Source organism: Gopherus evgoodei, chromosome 1, assembly GCF_007399415.2.
Source record: "Gopherus evgoodei ecotype Sinaloan lineage chromosome 1, rGopEvg1_v1.p, whole genome shotgun sequence".
Lineage (NCBI taxonomy): Eukaryota > Metazoa > Chordata > Testudines > Testudinidae > Gopherus > Gopherus evgoodei.
This window is the reverse complement of record NC_044322.1, coordinates 295,226,391-295,248,868: the sequence shown is the minus strand read 5'-3', so window position 1 is coordinate 295,248,868 and position 22,478 is coordinate 295,226,391. Positions and strand designations below refer to the sequence as shown.

At 42.8% G+C, this 22,478-nt stretch overlaps 1 protein-coding gene across 11 annotated transcripts in view; it reads right to left on the bottom strand.

The window, feature by feature from the left end:
* Positions 1–21,231, bottom strand: part of OSBPL8 (oxysterol binding protein like 8) — a 205,240-nt gene extending 184,009 nt beyond the window's left edge. For 2 of the 11 annotated variants that reach the window (XM_030548675.1, XM_030548683.1), the window contains exons 1-3: positions 21,040–21,230; positions 12,534–12,594; positions 9,537–9,675 (exon numbers count right to left, since the gene is read on the bottom strand). The gene's annotated coding sequence lies outside the window, so the exon portion shown is untranslated. Of the gene's footprint in view, positions 1–9,536; positions 9,676–12,533; positions 12,595–21,039 lie in introns of all 11 variants that reach the window. The other 9 variants (XM_030548679.1, XM_030548673.1, XM_030548676.1 and 6 more) reach the window with 9 other exon arrangements.
* Between the last annotated feature and the right edge of the window lie 1,247 nt (positions 21,232–22,478).

The following is a 22,478-nucleotide window of genomic DNA, read 5'->3' as shown; positions in this document are numbered from 1 at the left end:
GGAGCACTGCACTGTGGGTAGCTATCCCGTAGCTATCCCATAGTTCCTGCAGTCTCCTCTGCCCATTGGAATTCTGGGTTGAGATCCCAATGCAAAAGCAGTGTCGCGGGTGATTCTGGGTAAATGTCGTCACTCAATCCTTCCTCCGTGAAAGGAACAGCAGACAATCATTTCGCACTCTTTTTCCCTGGATTGCCCTGGCAGACGCCATAGCATGGCAACCATGCAGCCTCTTCAGCCTTTTGTCACTGTCACCATGTGTGTACTGGATGCTGCTGACAGACGCGGTACTGCAGTGCTACACAGCAGCATTCATTTGCCTTTGTAAGGTAGCAGAGATGGTTACCAGCTATCGCACCGTCTGCAATTGGAAATTGGCGATGACGTTTATCAGTCATTTTGCACCATTCACAATTGGAAATTGGCGATGACGGTTATCAGTCCTTTTGTACGGTCTGCTGCTGTCATGGATGCTCCTGGCTGGCCTCGCTGAGGTGGGCCGCAAGCACATGGACAAAAATGGGAATGACTCCCCAGGTCATTCCCTTCTTTATGTTTTGTCTAAAAATAGAGTCAGTCCTGCCTAGAATTATGGGGCAAGTGTACTAGAGAACCAGGGAGCACAGCCGATCCGGGTCAGAGCCCCAGAAATCCCGCAGAAATGATGATGACATTCTAGGGGCTGCCCCTGCGACAACCCCACCCGTTGCTTCCCTCCTTCCCCCACCCTCCTGGGCTACCATGGCAGTGTCCCCCCCATTTGTGTGATGAAGTAATAAAGAATGCAGGAATAAGAAACACTGAGTTTTTAATGAGATAACATGATGGGGAGGCAGCCTCCTGCTGCTATGATAATCCAGGCAGTTCAGATTCTTCATTAGACATGAAAGGGGGGGGGTGATGGAGCTCAGCCCCCAGTTGCTATGATGGAGGACGGTTTTCAATCCTTTTGCACCGTCTACCAGGAATGACCAGGAGTCATTCCCATTGTTGCCCAGGCACCCCCGGCCGACCTCACCGAGGCCAGCCAGGAGCACTCACCGGATGAGGAGGATGGTTTTCCACCATTTTGCACCGTCTGCCATCAGGAAAGGAAGGGGAGGGGATGCTGCTGTTCAGCATCACAGCACCGCGTCTACCAGCAGCATGCAGGAGACATACGATGACACTGAAAAAAGGCAAGAAACGATTTTTTCCCCTTTTCTTTCATGGGGGGGGGGGAGGGTGGTAAATTGACGAGATATACCCTGAACCACCCGGGACAATGTTTTTGACCCTTCAGGCACTGGGAGCTCAGCCAAAAATGCAAATGCTTTTCGGAGACTGCGGGGACTGTGGGATAGCTGCAGTCCTCAGTCCCCCCTCTCTCCCTCCATGAGTGTCCATTTGATTCTTTGGCTTTCCGTTACACTTGTCACGCAGCACTGCGTTGAGTCCCTGCTGTGGCCTCTGTCTGAACATTTTTTCAAATGCTTTGGCATTTCGTCTTCTGGAACGGAGCTCGGATAGAACAGATTTGTCTCCCCACAAAGCAATCAGATCCAGTATCTTTCGTACAGTCCATGCTGATCAGCGCTCCACGCTGGGCAAACAGGAAATGAAATTCAAAAGTTCGCGGGGCTTTTCCTGTCTACCTGGCCAGTGCATCCAAGTTCAGATGGCTTTCCAGAGCGGTCACAATGGTGTACTGTGGGATACCACCCAGAGGCCAATACCGTCGAATTGCGGCCACACTAACCCTAATCCGACATGGCAATACCAATTTCAGCGCTACTCCCCTCGTCGGGGAGGAGTACAGAAATCAGTTTTAAAAGCCCTTTATATCAATGTAAAGGGCTTTGTTGTGTGGACAAGTGCAGGGTTAAATCGGTTTAATGCTGCTAAATTCGGTATAAACGCGTAGCGTAGACCAGGCCTTAGATCTTACAGTCTTAGGGTACATCTACACTGCAATTAAAAGCCTGTGTATAGCTTGAGTCAGCTGGCATGGGCCAAGGGGATGTTTAATTGTGCTATGGATGTTCATAAAGCTGAGAAGATGTTACAATGACCTCTAACAACAAATGTTGATGGGGAAAGGTATGAAAGAGAAACAAACAACTTGCATCAAACTATTTTAAACGAACAAAACATGATCAGGTAATTTGGAAACTAGGTCTGATGTAATGTTATCTGTAAAGATCACTTCCTCTAATACGAAAAAGCAAAAAACCTTTCCTGTCATTCTAGTCAGAGGAAAATTAGCTACTTATTTCTATTACTGCAACTGCAGGAAAAAGGATGGGAAAGCTTAAGATGAAAAAGTCAGCTCTAAACAGAAGCAATCCCATGTTTATCTTGAGTAGTTTTGAAAGGTCTGGGAACAGAAGATTTCCATTATTGAATAGCATGGCTCCATTTTAGTTTTTATGATTTTCCTGACAGATTCCCATTCATAGATGTTATAATGCAACATAATGTCAAGCCTTTTCAAATGTTAAGGAACCATGGGGATGTGAAATTATATCTGAGATTTCAAGACAGTTCAGAGGATGTAGCTATACATCTTCAATTAAAATTAACTGAAAATGTGTGGAGAGGCATTAGTGCCCACAAAAATTCATCTGTTCACTGCACCACATTACATTGCATCAAAGCAATCTTATAAAACATATTAGAGCAACCCTATAAAATCAGTTGTTTTTGCAAATTTAATAAATTCTATGTGGTGTACCATGTTGAAAATACATATTGCTCCAACTTACAGTACTGCAAGTAATGGGAAATGGATTACAAAAACTTCCACAGATAGCTGTTGCTAGATCAGAGAAGAATTAGAATGCAATAGAAATCTGAAGCTCTTCAATCTGTACTAAAACTGAACAGTAGACCTGAACAATGTAATAGTAATTGTATTAGAGAAAGCTTTTAGGGTACCTATGGACTTAAGTGTATTTGTGTTTCCCACATATAGTAGGCTCGATTTTGAAGAAGTGATTGACTAGACTGCATTTTGCTCATTGCTTCGCTGCTTAGGCTGTCATAAGCTCTTCAGGCCTGTGCTTTATTCCCTCTGCTGATTTCTACTGGATTTCTGCTGTCAGTTTAAGGCACTGGTCCTAACCTTTAGAATAAATAATGGATTGAGCCACAGAAGTGCTAAAGACCAAACTGAGAGAATGCAGGTCAAAAAGCCCAGGATAAAGTTTGTGACAAGGGATTCTCAGAAAGGATCTGGGTGTGGAAGGAAGCTCCGAAGGAGATAAGGCAACTCTAGCATCTGACAGTATCTCTAGGAAATATTGTGCAAAACTTTGCTTTTCAAGAAAGCCTTTCCTTTATAGCAAGACTGACAACCGCCGTCTGCCCCCAAAAACCAAAACCAAAACCAAAACCAGAGCCTGTACTCCTGAAAAAGAAAGAACCACCATAGACTCCATAAAATCTACTAGGGACTTCAGCTATTACTATTAATTTAATGTGGAAGATGCTTGGATGCTATAGTGATGGGCAACTGTCATAAACAGATGGTTAAGAGTTAATGTCTCTTTTTCCTGTAAAGGGTTAACTAGCCGTAAACCTGGAACACCTGACCAGAGGACCAATCAGGAGACAAGATACTTTCAAATCTCGGTGGAGGGAAGCCTTTGTTTGTGCATTCTGGGTTTTTTCTTTGTTCTCTCTGGGTTCCGAGAGGGACCAGACATGTAAGCAGATATCTCCAAGTTTCTGAAACAGCCTCTTCTGTTCAATGTAGTAAGTACCAGTTAGAAAGGCAGTTTAGGCTTTTAATTGTTTTCTTATTTTGCAGATGTGTATTTTGCTGAAAGAATTGTATCTCTGTTTGCTGCAATTTGTATTTGTGCTGGGGGGAGGATTCTCTCTAGTGTCTATAAGCTGAAAGACCCTGTAACATTTTCCATCTTGATTTTACAGAGACAATTTTTACTTTTTTCTTTCTTTTATTAAAAGTTTTCCTTTTTACGAACCTGATTGTTTTCTTAATCTTGTGTAAGACCCATGGGGAGGGAGTCTGCACTCACCAGGGAATTGATGGGAGAAAGGAGAGAAGGGGGGGGGAGGAAAAACCTGATTTCTCTCTGTTAGTATCACTCACTCTCTCTCAGGGAGAGTCTGGGAGAGGGAGTGAAGAAGGGAGGGAAGGTGGATTTCCTCTCTGTTTTAAGATTCAAGGAGTTGAATCACAGCGATCTCCTAGTGTAACCCAGGGAAGGGAGGATCTGGGAGGAAGAGAAGAGAGGAATGGTTAATTTCCCTTTGTTTTGAGACCCAAGGGGCTTTGGGTCTTGGGGTCCCCAGGGAAGGGTTTGGGGGTCAGAAAGTGCCCCAAAACACTATATTTTTGGGTGGTGGCAGCTCTACCATTTCTAAGCTAGTAATTAAGCTTAGGGGGGTTCATGCAGGTACCCCATCTTTTGGATGCTAAGGTTCAGAGTGGGGTTTCATACCTTGACAGCGACAGTCTGAAACTCTAAGATGGACATATGCATTCTAATGGCTAAATCCTGGTCCCACTGAAATAACAATTTTCAGCGACTCCAGCGAACAAGGATAAGGCCCTAAAGTAATTCCGATAACAGTTCAGATGTTCTGTTTTATGCTAACTTGTAAGCACTGGATTTCATATTTTGTAGAATGATCCAGTTGGATGTGATATCAACAGCAACTTAGTTAACACCTCTAGCATCATGCAGTTAAAAATATATCAAATGTGTCTTCCTAGAATTTTTATCCTGACATTTCTGAAAGCATTTACTCTTGTTTTAACAGCCTTGTATATTTGGTATTTACAGCTCACTTGCTGGTTAAATTTGATCAGCTGATTTCTTGACTAAAGTGTTGCAACTATTTCAGTTGGCGTGACTTTTTGTTATTTAAACAAAATAATTATTCTGGTACAACACTTACTGTGGGTGCAATTATACTGGTATAGAAGTGCCTACGCCAGTATACCTGGGTCCACACAGTTGTGTCCTCACTAGGGCAGTTGTGCCAGTGTAGTTAAAAATGGTACAGATTTTGAGTGTGGACAAAGTCCTACTTTCTTAAACCTGTTTCTGTGTGTCTTGTCATTAGATTGTTCACATCCCTTAAACTAAGTATTTGTTTAAACTAGTCTGTGGTCCTCAGGGCAGAGGTCTTATTTAAGTTGTCTGTAACAGCAGCTGTGATATAAGAACACCCTGAACTAGCACGTAGACAAATCTTAATTATGCTGTTTTACATTAGCCCACTTTGTACCCATTTATTAGCAACTGTGCAGCTGCATTGGTGCGAACAAAAATTCAGTAATATTATACAGCTTATTTCAGCTCACAGGTCTAAATTTTACCAGGGTTGGAATTCAGGGATCCAAAGAAAAGACTTGAGTATGTATATTTACAAAGACGTCTGTGTGCCGAATTATTTTTTCTACAGCATGCTTCATAAATATTTGATTTTTATTGTAATTCTCTACAATTGTGTATAAAATAGAAGTATGAATTAAATTATTTATCTTTAGTCCAGGTAAAACCAACAATAAGACAGCTCTCCCTGACTAGCACTCTTGTAGTCTTTAATTTATCATGAGATGCCTTCTGGTAATCGCTCAGCGCTTATATAATTAAAAAAAGCATAGATAAAGTTATTTTTAAGCACATTTAGCAAAAAAGGCATTATGGTCCATTTAGGTTAGTTTACATCAAGGAAACTAACCTACCACAAAGAGCCTTTCCAATCAAGGCAAATCATTCCCTGAAGTGGAGGTTGTTCTAGTCAAAAAAAACATTCTAGTTTGATATTATGGTAGAACATTACTAATTAGTGGACTCTGAAGTGGAGAGCTCTTAAAATGGTTGGTTTCAGTATGTGAAATATTGCAGCAAATTCTGTTAAGATCAGGATTAATAATTCAGCCTAGCTATTCAATAAATGAGGTGCACCATTTTGCAGTACTGGCTTATTTTTGTGTATCTTGGTACTTTTTTGCTCAATGTAAACACCTGGTTTATATATTAAGTAAAGTTACTCTTTGTGTTTCACAAGAAACTTGTTTAAATGGATCGGTGTGTGGATACCCTTTAACGGGGAGGGGATGGTAAAAGGGGGAGGGAATGGAATATATTTTGTTCTTCCTTCCACAACGTATCACCACAGTTGGTAGCCCAAAGGCTCTTGAATATGCCTCTTCATAGTTATTTGGGATAAGAAAAGAAAAGTCCCAATACCACCATATTTTGCCACCTACTTTGGAAGTTATTGTTCTAAAATTATAGTAGAGCCTCTAGGTCCTAGTGGGAAGCTGTGGATTACAGAATTTTTCCTATTAGCAAGTAAACAATAAAAAAGCACGGATAACATATCAGTACACTGTATTTTAACAACTGCTTAGTTTTAATTTTATTAAAACATAATATTTGTGTAAATGTACACCACAGTATTTTGAGACTTTGGAGGATTTGGCTATTGAATATAAAGAGCAGTTTTGTGCATGTGCATGTGATGGGGGTTGAGTGAGTTTTCCTGAAACCCAGAGCATTTAGAAGATAAAAGTATGGGAATAATATTTTAATGTAGGTGAAATAAGTGGGCAAATGTTGTTAACATAACCCAGCCTATGTCCAACATTAGTTTTAAACAAGATATGTGGTTTGGTACAGAGATCTCTGCCTGCTTAGTACCTTGCAAACACACCAATAAAAACCCTTTAAGCCTATTAAAGATACAGTTAAAGCATTTGAAATGTAAAGTGTTAAATAAGGCTTTCATTTTAACATTTGTTTCCTCTCATTCTAGCTTTAGAGAGTTTTAGAAGGGGAAAACTCTTGTCTGACAGTCTCTTAGATGGCATCAGTTTTTTTTATTACTGCTGATGTTAAAGTCATTTCATCCCAGGTGGTGGTTAGGATTCAGCTGGAGCTGGTACGGTGGTGATGTCATCCTGCTCCCTCTCTCTGGCCTGGTCTAGTAAGGAGATTTTTCAAGATCAGGATGAAGGAGGCCTGGGGTCAGAGAAAAAGGTGGAGATGGCAGCCATGATGATGAAACTTGCTTCAGTAGCCTCCATCTGTTCTTTTGAGTGATTGGGTGGAATAGCCAAACCCCTCACTATTTTGTCCATCGATTATGCCTACTATCTGACATATCAATGTTGGCTCACTAACTTCTAGCTTCACATCTTCTATTTTTAACAAGAATAATTTCAACAATCCTTGAATCACAGCAACTTGTCCTTTTCGTTTAAACTAATTCTGTTGATGCAAGTTGGCAATTGTAAGAGCATTAGAGTGACAATCATGCCGAACAGCATCCATTCCATCAAGTTTTCTACAGAAAAAAAGTAACTTGATTGGCAATTAATTTTAAAAAGACCTTTGTAAATAATGATTAATGGCATAAACTTCCAAAGCTAAGTACCTGCAGTTAGGCTCTGAAATCCATATTTTAGCATTTAATTTAAAAATAGCCTGGTCAAGCTACTTTTTTTCTGTAGGAAACCTGGTGCAGTAGGTGCTGTTCAGCATAAATAGATTCTGATGCTTTTTAGGAGATATGTACAGGGCAAAAGCATCACCATTGTGTTATCTCATTAGACAAGAAACAGTAAAAACACCTGCGCCTCATCTACATTAGCTGGAGCTGCACTGATGGTAGATATCCCAAAAGATGGTAGGGGCAGATATATTTATGTTCCCTTGACTTCAAACTGAAAAGGTCACTCCGGTCAAATGTGACCACTGATACAAAAACAAGGAATAGATTAAAAAAAAAAAATCAGTCCTGACTCACAGCAGAATGCTTCAATAATATACATCATACTGCACTCTTGTTAACTGATAAGTTATTAAAAGTGTTTCAGTTAAAACGCAGCTATGGAAAGGATCTTCCTTCAATTTGAAGAGTACCACAAATAATCCTGGTTTTGTGGTTGCTTTTCACTGTACAGATTAGAAAGCAGGGCACTTACATCACTCATTATGAGGAGACTGTTCTCTTACTACAAAAAGGCTGACATGCAGCCTTTCAGACACAAAGACTAGAGAGTTTCTAGACATATTAAGTATTTATTTTCAGGCTACACTATTTATCTGCAGGAACAGCTCTCTAGAGAAAAAAACAATGCTGAACTCATTCTCACAGCACCATTCAGCAGTACAGCACATCAGGCATTTTCAATTTCCACAGCTGTGGAACAAAACTGCAGTTTACAGAGATTCAGAACCTTAATGTCCAAGGAGTCCAGTGGCACCTGAAAGAATCTGAAGAAGTGGGTTTTTTACCCACGAAAGCTTATGCCCAAATAAGTCTGTTAATCTTTAAGGTGCCACTGGACTCCTTATTGTTTTTGTGGATACAGACTAACACAGCTACCCCCTTATACTTAATGTCCAAGTAGCATCATCACTATTTTGTCCACATTAAAAAGCAAATTACTTGTTCTTATGAAGTACCAAGGTACACCTCTCAGTAAAATTCCATCTATTAAGGCCAGACTGCCTCATATCACTAAGTGATTTTAAAATGGCTCAGACACCAAGTCATATCAAAACCAAAAATAAGAAGAGCTGGCTATATTTTTCCCTTAATTTTCCCTCAAGCACCGTCAGTTAAAGCCACATTTCCTCAACCTGTAATCTGGGCACTCAGGGCAAGGACACACCAGTTCAAGGAGAAACGGGCTGTGGACAGGAGCGGTATGGGTATTAGGCAGAGGAGCAAAGCGATAGTTGGCGGGGGGTGGGGGGGAGGCGGTCACATGATTCTTATGGTTCACTAAACTTCTCACTGAACGCATGCTGTGGGTAAGAGAATGCAGCTTCTTGAAAGCCACCTTCCGTTCCAACTGCAGTTCAGGTTTGTAAGAGTAGATGCATATCTGTCTTGTAACAAACTCTCTTAAGAGAGCTCATGTCCTGGTGCTAGAGTGATCAGTGGACTCCCTAACCTATCCCAACACCATATCGGCTTCTGATGAGCAATGGAACAGGCAGGGGGAAAAGCAAACAAAACAAAAGGGGGGGCAATAATAAACAGTAAAAACAAGATGCGGAGGGAAAAAGAGTAACAAAAGCAGAAGACAGGAAAGAGAGACAGAGAGAGTAAACATGTTAATTGAGCACAGGTTATGAAGGAAGATTGTACTAGATTAGTGGATGGGTGCAAAGTGGGGACACAAGCAGGCACTGGCTAAGGGTATGGATACACTACCCAGTTTTAGCAACACGCCTGTGCCACTATAGCCACACTGCTAAAAGCCACGCAGTGCAGCTGCGACAAAAAACTTCCACTCCCCTGAAAGACAGAAGGTTTTCCGATGAAGTGCCAGTGTAGACAAAGCCTTGAAAGATAATTTACAGGCTTTTCCCTGGAGTGGAAAATAGTGGTAAAACAGGTTTTTATGGCTAACATTCAGTGGTTATGGCAGGCTAGTGATATATACCATTTTCAGTGACAGAAAGAAATCTTATATCAATTAAATCTTTAATATTCACCCATGAAAAACAAAATAGACATTCAGCCCTAAAACACAGTTATATGTCACTATGTATCGTCACTTTGACTTAGATGTTCCTCTGCTCCCCTCCTTGAGGTCTACTCCAAGTGTGGAACAAGGACAGGCTTATGAAGGATCTGCATACCAGTACACAGGCATTTCCAAGTTTGGTGGTCTTTGGAAGCTGACTTTCGAATATCCTGATGTGAATCCAAACACACAAATCATCAAAACTCTTGCAGACTGGTGAAGACTATTTGGACAGATTACTTCGGTATATTCATCAAAATATGAGGTCACTTCACCAAACATTGTCCATGTTTTCTCCATAAAAATATTTATCTTGTCAGTGAAACTAAAATAGTGCCATTCTTAACTTATGGATGAAGTTCTGTTATAGATAAACTTTTTAGTCCATATGTGGAAGTTTTGTTTAAATATGTGAAGTATGTGATCACTCTGTAAACAAAACCAATCACAACTTCCTCCACAACTAATTGCTTTATAATGACTCTTATCAAAATTAACTATATTTCTCCTTGGAATTCAGCCAAGTATCTTTCCAACAAGTAATAAGACAACAGACTGACTTATAGGCTTCACTATACAATTCTCAGAGATTGTTCTAAGTGCAATTGGCTCTGTTTGCCATCTTCTGATCACTATAAGCAGAGTCATACATTGCTTTTAGAGGACTCAATTCAGATAAAAAGATAAATAAATGTAATACAAAAAACTGAATTTGAGCAATAAGCTGAATTAAGATGTTAGTATCGGAATGAATGCTCATTAAGGTAAGACGTTCCCCGTAACAGTATTACTACATCAAAGATATTTAAAATATTGAAATTTTGATTATTTTTCAGTAGATTTATTCTCACATTTCTCTGAGCTCTGGCAAGGAAAATAAGCTAATTATCTATAAACAAAAAAAAGACAAGTTCCATTTTCTAGTTTCATGCCCCCCACACAATTTTTGTCAAGTTGCTGACAGTGCAGGAAACATTTGTTAATAAAAGCTTCCCATTAGAATAGGTTTTCACAAGTTTTGTGAAAGTAGTTTCTATTGATCTTCGATTTTTTAGGATTAAGTTCTTAACAAGATTTGTACCCAAGTTGGATGTAACAGAACCTCTTCAAAGCACAAAAGATCATTTAGTCACTTTATGAGTGTTAGAAGGCAGGTATTAATTTAGAGTCAACTAGTGTCTAAATAAAAGGCCTTTTTAGCTTCCTTATTTGAAGTATCACACACGTGAAATTTATTATTTAAAGGGAAACAGCATTAAGATAGTGTTCAGGTTGAGAAATCAAGCACAGGTTTTGGTAGCTTCTAAGTATTACAATATTTACCTGAATGTAAAAATATACAGGAAGTACAATGGGACCAAGTTATGGCACAGAATAAATATAGCAATAATTACAGTTTAGACTGAACAAAACAAAAACAAGGAAGTCACTACAAAAGCACAATGTGGACAAGTTAATAGTTCTTGCTGCACTAACTCTTCAAATTTCCTAACTTGAGCTCATGGTTCTGCATCACTATTTTGTTTTAGTTTCCTACATTTTAAGAAAAAAGAACTACTTTTGTTGAGGAGTACATTTATATACTAAAAAAAGAAACAGCATCTCTTAATATACATACACAAAAGAGATCAGTGTAACAAGGCCCTGTATCACACACATTTAGGTGCTTGGGCCCTTTCAGAATAGGCCTTCTGGGAAATTTAGTTGCCAAGAAGGAAATGAGTCTATCAATCATGAGACCACAGAATCAGGCAACTGCCTTTGAGAAATACATAAGGACTAGTCTCAGCTCAGTTGGAGGGTAGATGAATTACTCCTGGGGAGAATTCTGCACACACACACACAAAAAATATATATTATATTTTATTTGTAAAAATAACAATATAATCATGCCAGTTTCAATTATTTTGGTAATTTATTTCAAAATACCTGTCAGCAAGCATGTCTGTAACAATACAGGCAACAAAAAAAGATTGAGGAAATGTTTTTTGACACGGATTCCTTACAAGGCATATTAATACAGAACTCTGAATAATAATTTATTTAAACTACAATACAAACATATTTCCCATCCCTCTTTGCACTGCTTCTGAAACTTGGGAGAGTCAAGGGTAACAGAGGAGCTGAGGGAGAGGGGAGTAATTGCTGTGAAGGTGCCTGGGGTTTGAAGGGCTGCTGGGTGTCAGTGGGAGAAGTATGGAAAAGGTTGGCTGTTTTTTTGGGGGAGGAGGGAGAGGGGGTAGGAGGGATTGTTAGGGAGCCTCCCCGATGCAGACCCCAGCCTCTCTCATTCAGTCAGGAATATCCACCCCATCCCCATGTCTCTGCAACTCCATTCAGCACCTGCCCCTGTCATCCCCCTCACTAGCCATTCTGAACCCCAGTTTGTCACACACACACACGCACACACCCTGCAGCCCCATGCTGTCCATCCTCCCATATCCCCTGCATCCTGACCTGGCTCCATGGGCAGGGTGCTTTGAGGAATACGGCCTCTTCTCTTCCCTATCTGTAGCTGGGGCTGCTCCTGCTTGGGAGCAGCTGCTCACTGTCCTGGTGCCCTTGGTGGGCAAAAGGCATAACTGCAGCACTTCTTGGCAGAATATTTTCTGCTGAGAAAAAAAAATTCTGAGCAGCACGTGAATTCTATGCATGCACAGTGCTGCAAAATTCCCCCTGAAGTAATGAATGTTCAAGTAAAACCCTTCATGAGGGCTTGAAAGGACATCAAAAAGGCATCAAGAGAATCTACTTGAGAATCTACTCAGGGGAAGGGTGCTTCTACTCTGCCCATGCGCTAAATGCTGTAAAAACCTCACTTGGTTGTTGAGTGTTTTGTGTTACTTTGATCCTATTTTTGAATCTTCTCCAAGTTAGCACAGCTAGTCCTTAGAAAAAGAGATTTGGACAGAACTATAGTTTGGGCTTTATTATACATTGGTTGGGGAAGGTATGTCAGCTTCTAGTCAGCTTTAAATATATGTAGTTTAAACACTAAGCCTGTTTTCTTCAAATCTGAAGTACTTACTTCAACCAGCTAGGAAGTTGTCCCTTCTCCAATTCTAGTTATGTGACCATGAAGACATCTCCTGTAATATATAGGAAAAGTACTCCTATAATTTAAGAGTGGCTGTATTGATTGTTAAAAATCTTTCCAATATAAGATTCACCTTTGCTCCAAGATCAAGCAAATAAATTTCAACCCAGAGGTAACTTGTCTGAGGAAGTTAAAAGTCAGTGAGTGAAGTTAGAATGGAAACAGTACCCTAGGGTTCTGTTTCATGCAGCTATGCAGCTACATAAACAGAAACATAATTGTGCACCTAAATCTAAGATTCTTTAAAAAACCAAACAAAAAAACCTATTCCATAACACCATAAAATAACCTTCACAATGTAAGCCAACCAATGCCGTAGCATCTGCACATGTCTGCAGGCAGAATGAACAGGTCTGGAAAAGAAAAATAAAAATTGCTCCTATTCATATATAATTAACTAGCATTTGTATTGAAGTACCACTCTGAGACACCGCTCAGGATCATTGTGCGAGGGACTGTACAACCACAAACAGTAACAGTCACTACCCTCAAAGGCTTATGAATCCAATGGCTTATGAATCCAATTAAAAATGGAGGGAATAGGGGATGAGGTGAAGGTAACAAATGCAAGATCAGTTACACAGGTTACGTGCTGCACAGTTTAGATACCAAAAATTATAATTATTTCCCTGCTAAAAATGTCAGGGGGAATAAAACAGAAGTGTCTTTTTTATTACATGTAGGAGCAATTGCTGTAGACTGCAGTAAGAAGTTTACTGCAAAATAAAACCCACATTCCCACCTAGTTAGAGGTAAGAAGAAACAAAGATTTCTTTACCATCCAGAACCAGAATCCAAGCTGCCTCCTCATTGCCAAAAGCCAGGACTGATTCCTCACTTTCCCAGGCACTCTACATCAAAAACTAGCTGTGAACCACTACTAGTTGTTCCCTCTTCTCCACCCCAAGAGCTTCTATAATTATGGCCTTGCCAAATTCACAGCCATGAAAAACACATCATCTGGTCTCCCCCACTGGAGAAATTTGGTCCTGTGTGTGCTTTTACCCTATCCTATAGGATTTCACAGGGGAGACCAACGTTTCTCAAATTAGGAGTCCTGACCCAAAAGGGAGTTGTGGGGGGGGGGTGTCACAATGTTATTTTAGGAGGGTAATGGTATTGCCACCCTTACTTCCGTGCTTTCTTCAGAGCTGGGCAGCCAGAGAACGGCAGCTGTTAGCCGGGCACCCAGTTCTGAAGGCAGCACCCTGCCACCAGCAGCAGCACAGAAGGAGGGCAATACTATACCATGCCACCCTTACTTCTGCACTGTTGCCTTCCGAGCTGGGCAGCCGGACAGTGGCAGCTGCTGAGTGACGGCCTAGTTCTGAAGAGAGCAGCACAGCAAAGGATGGCATGGTATAGTATTGCCACCCTACTTCTGTGCTGCTGCTGCTGGCGGCAGCTCTGCCTTCAGACCTGGGTGATACTGCAAGGGTAGCAGTATCACAACCTCCCCCACAATAACCAGGCAACTCCCCCCACAACTCCTTATTGCATCAGGAACCCTACAATTACAACACCATGAAACTTCAGATTTAAATAGCTGAAATCATAACATTTATGATTTTTAAAATCCTATGACTGTGAAACTGACCAAAATGGACCATGAATTTGGTACGGTCCTATCTATACCGTACTCCTTTACTGAAGAGTTCAAAGTCACTGATCTACTACACCAAAGTGCACTAGCAAGACTCTGGTTGTCGGTATAAAGCTACAAGGCTAAGGGCACAGCTACATTATGGGTGGTATAGCAGCAGCTATGCCGCTGTAGCACTGATAGCAGAGATGCCTCCTATGTTGATGGAAGAGGTTTTTTGGTCGATGTAAGTAATCCAACTCCCCAAAAGATGGCGGCTAGGTCATCAGAAGACTTGTTTCATCAACTTAGCCATGTCTACACCGGGGCTCAGTCATCTTAACTATGGTACTCAGGAGTGTGAATTTTTCACACGCTGATTGACATTGCTAGGTCAATCTACAATTAAATGTGGATGAGGTCTAAATTAACATGTACCAAGTTGCTGGAAAAGTATTTAACATGCTGTTACCATGAGCTGACCAAGTATTTGCTTTAAATGCTGATAACTGAAGTTTCTTCTACTCAGTCTTCACTGATGAAATCGTATGATTGAAGAGATTACTTCACTGTCCAAAAGGTTATGCTTTGTGTCATTCATAAAACTAAGCAAGGCTTAACACTGGTGGTATTCTCTCTCCAATAAGAGGCAAAGATTTTTGCCCTCAATTTGAAAAAAAAGTCTACTCTCCAGCAGCAAGAATCCCTCCCCCTCGCCCCGAACTGAGAGGGGACAAGAACAGAAAGGGCCTAAAGCAATTGGTTTCTACATAACTAAGTCTTGCATTTTAAAAAGCAGCACAGGTGCCTGCCTTTGAGGATCTGAGCCTAATTACCTTTGAGAATCTGGGCCTTAGTTCTGATTTCTTACAGTTGTAAAGAAAATCTTCTAGCGTCACCATGATGCAGTGCTGTCTGTTTAAAAGATTTACAAGAAGACAGCTCCAGTGCTTCAGCAGTTGCATACCCCTTTCTCAGTAAGCAGCAAAACAAAACAAATATAGTCATTTTCATTGCTACTGATCACAACTGTCAATTTCACTCTACCAGTAGTTAGAAAAGTTATCCAACAGAGGCGGGCACAGGAGTTACTCATGGGTCTCACTCTGCCCCCAAAACCCCAGAGCTTCCTGGCTGTGGGTGTGGTTATAGGGAGGAAGAAGGGATGAGCAGCAGAGGCCATCTTGCAGCCTCTCAGCTGAGGGTGGCTTCCTCCTTTGCCCTTCCATCAGCCTTTTCTGGGTTCTTCCTTTTCCCTTCACCACCCAGGAAGTTCTAGGGTTTTGAGGGCAGAGTGAAACCACATCCTCTTTAAACAGTTGGAGGTGAGCAAAAAGGGCTTCTACCTAATATTAATTAGCCAAAGACTGCTACAAGAGATGAATTAACCAAGCAGGATACAAAGACAGTTCTCAAGTAGGAATCCTAAAGCGTGCCGCCTTCCCACACACTATTTATGTGGAAGTGAGACTCTGGGTTGTACACCAGGACTAATCTTGCCCTTGGCCTCTGGCAACTCCAACTCCTAATCTTCCAATACTGTTTACACTGTAAGGTATACATACACCATTTCTGTTAAAAATAATCAGACTAGAAATGTGTTAGAGTGGACTAAAACTTAAAAACTTTATTGATTTAACACGAGCAAATCTGTGCACAGAATGCAGAAAATAAATTTAGTACTACTCAATAAAGAAACTGTTCAGCTTGACATTTAGAAAAGCAAACACTCTGCACATCCCCCACACCTCATCTCACTGACTGCCTGCAACTGCACAATTGCAAAGCCTCTAATTTTTTATTTCCTGTAAACATAGGAGCCATGCAAATATACCTTTTAATGAGTTCCAGATACAGCTCTCTCTCTCAGCACTTCTTAAAGAGACTATTTGCAGAAACTTAATGTTTTCTGATAAGTAATTAATGAAGTAGAAAACTTACTATTGAATTTTTGGCTCTTTGGGGGAAGGAACACTATATTTTATGTTTGCACAGCATCAAGTACTTTGTGGGTATTCCCGGAAAACTACTGCAACACTTAACCAATATAAATACTGTATTTTACAGAAAATTATTCATTCTTGTTTTCTTAAGACAACAGTTCCCTTCTGCTTGTCTCCTTTCATGATGCCTAGCTCATTTATTTTTAAATCTTCTCTACCTCTGACGCTGAGAGAGCCATTACGTTAAAATAATGACCAATCATATTACGTGAAGGCTATTCCGGTTCATACAACAAGTCTACTGCCACAGCAAAGCAGCACGTTAGCACACATTTTACAAATAGTGATATCTACCTTCTTTATCAAGACTTTTCCCTGTTCAAAAGCAGGAGAGTACAGGGCCTGAATTAGAAAGCCCTTGTGACTTCTAGCCTAAAGTGACAGCCACATACACTGCACAAGATAGAAAGAAATCACAGCTGGGGAAACAGAGAAACAAAGTGAAGGTGAAAAAGTCAGAGATTGTCAAACTAGCGATCAAGCTCATAATCTCTTTTCAAGCCCTTCCTAATATATTCAGAGTACTGAACACTTCAGTAGCATCTCACCCAAGAATCAGTAATCACAAGTTTTTGTCAAGGATTAACATTTTAGGAGTGCTGTTTCCCAGAATACACAGTACAGAAGTTCTCGGAGGCATTTCTGTTGTAGTAAATGTTTTTCATATATATATACACATGTGTGTTTATATCTGGTGCATGGACCATCATGAAAAACACAATTGGTCTGCTGTATTTGTAAACTTTAGTTTAAAACTGAGAGCAGGAAGACCTGTATTCTTCTATCAATAACTACAGCTAATTTTTAGACATGAGGGGGAAAGGTTTCTTGCAGAGAGAGTCTGAATGCCAAGATATGTAAATCCTGCATAATGTGGCTTGCTCTTAATCACATTTTGTCAATATGTGGTTCAAAACATTAGTATCATCACTTCCCTGGAGACTCACATCCTACAGAAATAGTGTATAAAATAGCAACAACATGGTTAGGTGCACAATAGTCAAACTGGCTGCACTTTATGCCAGACTTTCAGCCTGATCAATCTTTCCCACTGAAGTCAACGGGAGTTGGATCATGTCTTTAAAGCATAGAAATTAAACAGCACAACACACACAGAGAACATTACGTGCAAAAGAAGATTTAAAAATCCTCTGTTACTCAGCCTTCACCCTCTTGACTCTAGGGATTTCATAGTTTCAACTACTCCAAGAGTCAGAGAGCCTTCCAGAGAAGACAAGACCTGAATATGTTAAAAACAAGCAAGATTAAAAAAACATATTCATTGGGCCTTTGTTATATAAGAAGAGCATGAACTTTTTCTCCAGTTAACCTTCACCAAAAAAGAGAAAAGGATTTTAGGTTTTATGCATAGTATTTTCCTTAACTTTTGTTTAAAAGTTCTTAGTTTCAGAGTTGCTAAAAAAGTGAAAGGATCCTTGACAAATAAATAGTATGCGGTGGGAAAATGTTTCCTTGGACACTCTTTGAAAGTTAGAAGACAGAAAAGCTTTTAAACATACCAAAAAAATTGAGATATTTCATTCCCAATTTAAGAAAGTCTCCCTGCAACCCATGGTTAAAAGCAGGAAAAATGGTCCATTTGCTGCTGTCATTTGGATCTAGCTGTCTAAGCATCTTTTTATTTACAGCTCTCAGTTAGCTTTTCTTTTCTCCAAAAGAATTCTGTCACATCTTAACTACCTAAAGCAGTGATACTCAGACCTCAGTTGTTCAGGAGCCAAATTAGCAATCAACATTACCCAAGAGAGTCACAATAGCGTGAATTCACTGTTTCATTTACTACTTTTTATATATATTTCTTAATTTATTTTCTTGGTTATTCTGACCAAGTATTATTTTATCAACTACAACTGGTTAACAACACAGTACAGTAAAAGCTGTGTTGATCTGCACTTTAACAACCAGAAAGTTCTAGAAACTAGCATTTCTGATATCCGTTACGAGTCCGGTTGGCACAGGGGCCAGCAGGCTCCCTACCTGGCAACATATCCCTGCTGCTCCTAGGTGGAGAAATGGCTATGGGGCTCTGTGCGCTGCCCCCAGAGCTCCCGTTGGCCAGGAACCATGGCCAATGGAAACTGCAGGGGTAGAAGCAGCATGCAGAACCACCTGGCCATGTCTCTGCCTAGAAGCAGCAGGGACATGTCGCCATTTGTGGTGAGTCGCCTGAGGTGAGCACCATCCCCCTGCCCTAAGCCCTCTCCGGCACCCAAACTCCCTCCCAGAGCCTGCGCACCACATTCCCCTCTTTCCATTGGTAAGTATAATTCTTAATCAACCGGAACTTTTGACTTACCTGCACCTCCATTCCCCCAACACGCTGGATAACAAAGCTTTTACTGTAAAAGCATCCTGATTTAATTATTAACCAATCACAGTGTTTTAATATATTACATGCTGCAAAGAGCCATTTGCAGCTCCCAAGCCCCAGTCTGAGTATCACTGACTTAAAGCCTAGCAGCTCACAAGTGACCATAACCACAGATGGTAATAAGCATCCAACATCCTTTTGCAACACTTCCCGTCTCCCCAGCTAGAAGCATTTTTAATAGGCAATGAATTAAGATGGACGAGAATCCTGCTTGTCAAGTGCTACTGTACGTTTTAAAGACTAAAATACTGCACAGTACATATCAGATAGGCATGTGGCAAACCAGTTTACAGCAGAAGCTAAAAAGTTTTTAGGAAAATTAGTGCATGGCTGAAAGCACATCTCCAGGTGATTGCATTGGATTCAGAGAAGCTCCTATAGTATTTTCTAAAGCTGTGACAGGTCACTGAAGTGAACGTGTGTTTGTTTTTGGTTTAAGCCCTGTGCTTAAGGAAGCAAGGCTATCAGTTTCAGATTCCTGCCAGCTCACCAGAACTGAGTTGGCAAGGAAAGCAAAGGAATGGAACTAAATACATCCTCACCACAACATTTGTAGTGAGCAGACAACTGTCCAACAGCTGATGTTTTTAAAAACTGTTACAGCCCTTATTTCAAAGATCTGATAGACTAACAAGAATAAAAATGAGGTTAACATCACAGTGAGTTTTAGTTGGGACCCAACCATACAAATCAGGTTTTGATATGCCAAGTGTTAATTTCCATTCTAATTTATCTCCAGGGATTAAACTAAAACATCTAAGCTTTCAGCCAAAAGAGCCCTCTCATGAAAAATTATGCTTTGAGATTTTTTACTGCTTTATGTTTTGTTTTAAATACCACATATTAGTCCACATACACCTCTACCTCGATATAACATAACCTGATATAACACGAATTCAGATATAACACAGTAAAGCAGTGCTCCGGGGCACGGGGTTGCACACTCCCACGGATCAAAGCAAATTCAATATACATGGTTTCACCTATAACACAGTAAGATTGTTTTGGCTCCCAAGGACAGCATTATACCGAGGTAGAGGTGCATAAGCAGATGACTTTCTAATAAAAAGAGACAGGTTCAACCCATTTAAGGTTTGTTTTTTTAAATCTACGTTTAGAGAACACTGGTTTTGGAAGGTTTATTTGTCTGTTTGCGTGGGTGTTGACGTTTCGGGGGGTGTTTGTTTTTTGCAGTTTTCCTGGACACTGATTTACACAGATAATTTTAAAACAAATATTACAAGGCTACTGCAAACTGGACTGAGAATTAAAAGATTAACAGTATTTCATTAAGCTACTAAGTATTAAACATACTTGTCTGTTTGAAAGACTGATTTTCAAGAAGAATGGACTCACATTTCTAATAGATATACAGGAGGGTCAGTGGTGACATACAACAGTTTATAATGCTTGGGAAATTTAAGTTTTGTTCCACTGGGGGAATTAAACAGTTAATAGGGTGACTCTTTGACCAGTACTAAGGAAAGGAGATTACTGACAACAGAGAAAACTAGGTTTTTAAAAAACTGTGTTATGTATTTTTAAAAGGGCATATTACTACATTATCTTGACTCCTAGTTTCAGCTTAAATATGCCTTGCTCATTAAGTCTGGGATGATGATGCATCCTGCATGACAATTCACTGCTCTTCATTTTCTCTAAACATGCAAAATATTTTCTTAGCCTGATTATCAGATCTTAATGTATTTGAGCGGATACATTAACCTAAAACTGAATGAGGCACCATACTAAGTTTCAAGGGACAACCACCCCTGATGATACCACCTGCAAAGTCACATAACCCTCAACTATTTTCCCCACAGGTCTAACCACCTTCTACATGCGATTCAACAAGTAAAGTGTTCCAGTTTTTAGTGATTTACCCACCCAGTCCTCCTGCCAAAAGCGTAATTCCACAACCCCAGCTACATCATCCCTCCCAATCCCAACAATTTTACCCACCCAGTTGGTTATTCTGACGTCCTTGGCAGATAAAACAGTCTGAAGTTAAGATCGGCCAGTGTTTGCGAACAAGCAACAGCCACACAAAGGCGCGGTGGGTGAAAGCCCGCAGGGACGGGCTGCAGCAGAGGCGAACGCTTCTCTGGCCGCAGCGCGACCCTGGCCGGGCTCTCGCGGCTGAGCGGGGATGAAGGCAGTTAACGGGGGCCGCGTTGCCTCCTCCCGGACCCCTCAGCGACACGGTGGGGATGGGGGCCGCGCCGGCCAGGAGGGACCCCCGCAGTGCGGGCAGCGCCGGGCTCCGCCATGGCAGCGGGGGGGTCTGAGCAGCAGCAGCCCGGGGCCGGCTCGCTCGCAGCCCAGCAGCACCGGGGCGGACTCCAGCCTCTGGGGGAAGCCGCAGCAGAGTCGCCGCAGCCGCGGCCACAGGCTGGGCACCCCGGCACCACCCCAGTTACCGCCCCCGGCGGGCAGCCCGTCCCAGACCGCGGCGCTCACCTCCCCGCGCGGCACCTGGGAGCGTCCGGCCGTTACCCGCGTGCGGCGAAAAGACAAGCGCGGCCCTGGCCGGCTTAGAAGGTCGTGCCCGGGACGCCTTCTACCCCGCTCCGGCTCCTGTCCCCGCACCCCGCCGCGGCGCAGCGTCGCTGTTTGATTCTCTCACCAGCCGCGCCGCCCTCGCCCTCGCCCCAGACCAGCTGGGCGGGGCCCATGCGCAGCCACGCCCCTTCTGGGCACGTGACGGGTCCTGCCCGGACTCATTGGCGCAGAGTCGGGGAGGGCGGGGTGCGGGTTTGACAGGTCCGCGGCCTGAGGCCAGCTCCGGAGGAGGCTTCTCGCCCCGCCCGAGCAGATCCGTTAGCCCCGGTCCCCTCCTCCGCCTGCGCTTCCCTAGGACAGCAGCGCACCCACCCCCACCCGGCAGCCAGCGCCTGCCTGCAGCCCGGCTCGCGCCCCTCGGCCTCCCGAGCCGCAACACCCCTCCACACACAGCCCGGCACGCGCCCCTGGCAGCCACAACACCCCGCTACAGCCCTACACGCACCTGCTATAGCCCTGCATGCACCCCTCGGGCTCCCGCAGCCCCTCCGCCTGCTACAGCCTGGCACACACCGCTCCAGTTCCCAGAACACAACACCCCCCGCTACAGCCCTGCATGCACCCTCGGGCTCCCGCAGCCCCTCCGCCTGCTACAGCCTGGCACACACCGCTCCAGTTCCCAGAACACAACACCCCCCGCTACAGCCCTGCATGCACCCTCGGGCTCCCGCAGCCCCTCCGCCTGCTACAGCCTGGCACACACCGCTCCAGTTCCCAGAACACAACACTCCCCGCTACAGCCCTACACGCACCTCCGGCAGCCACAACATCCTGTTACAGCCCGGCACGCGGCCCGGCAACCACGACACCCCCCGCTACAGCCCGGCTGCATGCACCCCTTGGGCTCCCGCAGCCCCTCCGCCTGCTACAGCCTGGCACACACCCCTCCAGTTCCCAGAACACAACACCCCCCGCTACAGCCCTGCATGCATCCTCGGGCTCCCGCAGCCCCTCCGCCTGCTACAGCCTGGCACACACCCCTCCAGTTCCCAGAATACAACACCCCCAGCTATAGCCCTGCTCACACGCCTTGGGTTCCTGCAGCCCCTTCCCCCTGCTACAGCCTGGCACACACCCCTCCGTCTCCCTCTATCCCAGCTCCAGCCCTGCACACAGCCCTCAGGTTCCTGCAGCCCCTCCACCCTCCTATAGCCTTGCATACACTCCTCGGGCTCCTGCAGCCTTTCCACTCTGCTACAGCCTGGTACACACCCCTCCAGTTCCCATAACACAACACCACCAGCTACAGCCTGGCACACACCCCTTGGGCTCTCACAGCTCCACACTCTCACATCTCCAGCCAGCACCAGATTATGACATTCAGAGGCCCTAACTAT